This window comes from Stegastes partitus, unplaced genomic scaffold (assembly GCF_000690725.1).
Source record: "Stegastes partitus isolate 25-593 unplaced genomic scaffold, Stegastes_partitus-1.0.2 Scaffold238, whole genome shotgun sequence".
In the NCBI taxonomy this organism is placed as follows: domain Eukaryota; kingdom Metazoa; phylum Chordata; class Actinopteri; family Pomacentridae; genus Stegastes; species Stegastes partitus.
The window spans coordinates 33,038-34,677 of NW_007577969.1; the positions used below are offsets into that span (position 1 = coordinate 33,038).

A 1,640-nucleotide genomic window follows, 5' to 3' on the forward strand; every position below is an offset into this window, starting at 1 on the left:
AACACAAAATGCAGTCAAAACCAGGCAACAGTAACACCAAAGTAATGATACGTTTTACTACAACAATAACTAGTTACAGTGATAAAAGAGTTTTTCAGCTGACATTGACAATGTTCTCAAAACACCAGTATGTGTAGAATGTGTTTTTCTTTCTTTTTAAAAAAAAATCCTACTGCAGGTATGAGAGCAGAGCTGAAGTGTGAGGCCTACACAGGCTTCACTGAGGACAATGAAACTTCAATGTACTGGACTGTGGATGGGTCTTTCACTGAAGAACATGACGGGCCCAGTGAGTCCTGGGGATTGTGAGTTTCTGCTTCCTGTCATGTTATTTCTGAGACTAAACCTCCAAAGTTGCTCAACAGTAAAACAGTAAAGAGCACAGCGCTGGACTGAATGCACCAGGTGTACGATGAGTCTCACAATCAGCATTCTAGTCTGAGTAATAGAAATAAACAGCAGGCTACTAACAGAACAAATGATTTGTGTACAGATGGCAGTGTAACTCAAAGTAAATGGACTGTAAAAACACATCTTCTGCCTTCTAGCTGCTGAATAAGGCTGGATTGAGGAACTGACTGACCGATTCCTGGTCCTGTCTCTTTCAGTTTTACTGACAGGGGAAAGGTGTATGCTCGGTCCACTCTGTCCATCTCTAACGTCCTTCATCAGTTCCTGAATGTCCCCATTAAATGCATTACAATGAACCCAGGTGGAGAAGATGTCGGCGTGGTGTGGCTTCAAGAAGGTATTATCCACGTTTTGTTCGATATGCACAAGTTTACAAATATTCCTGTTCCCCAGAACGATTTCTACAGGATGAATCATGCCAGAAGGCCTTCTTTGTTTTTTCTAGTTTTGTTAGTGTGTGTTTATATGTGTTCTGGCTTTGTCTCCAGCGGACCACAGCGCCCTCTACATGAGTGTGGCTGCCTCCCTGGCTACTCTGGTCCTGGCTGCCTCCTTTTTCTTCTTTAAAGTCGACCTGGTTTTGGCTTACAGGAAACTTTTGAGACATTTTCTTAAACAACAAGATAAGATATCCTCATCAGACGTTGTGCTTTTCTGTGGAATCATAATTCTGGGAACCATGTTGTATAATTTATTACATAACCACACCCATTAGCAAGAATAAGCAATTGAAAAGACGTCAGCACCATAGAATGATCATAAACCTTCTGTCTTTTTATCTTGGGCGGCCGAAAATGTAGCAGGCGGATCTACTGTATTTTTCAGACGATAAGGCGCACTGGATTATAAAGCGCACTGTCAATTAAGCATGTCTATGTACACACATAAGGCGCACCGGATTGTAAGATGCATTAAGAAAAACAACACAGTCCAGTAAATCAAACTTTATTTAACTCAGTTGTAACAACAAGCACCGTTACAGAAAAATATAATATTCATTCCTCTTCCACAAACCCATCAAATTCTTCATCTTCAGTCTCTGAATTAAACAGCTGTGCGATGTCAGCATCAAACTTGGCCGGATCCCTCTCTTCATCATCCGAGTCAGTCTCGTTACCGGTACTTGGCTGTTCGGTGATGATTCCAGCTTTACAAATGTATTGTAATATAATGTTGAAGCACCGACACCATATAAAAAGTGGCGGGGTTAAGCGTAAGCGTTAAGCTAA

At 41.3% G+C, this 1,640-nt stretch overlaps 1 long non-coding RNA gene across 1 annotated transcript; it reads left to right on the forward strand.

Moving 5' to 3' along the window:
• The first annotated feature begins 265 nt into the window (after positions 1 to 265).
• Positions 266 to 1,028, forward strand: LOC103357158 (uncharacterized). Its single transcript, XR_520179.1, has 3 exons — positions 266 to 305; positions 609 to 748; positions 900 to 1,028. It is a non-coding gene; the product is annotated as an uncharacterized LOC103357158 (long non-coding RNA).
• The last annotated feature ends 612 nt before the right edge of the window (positions 1,029 to 1,640 follow it).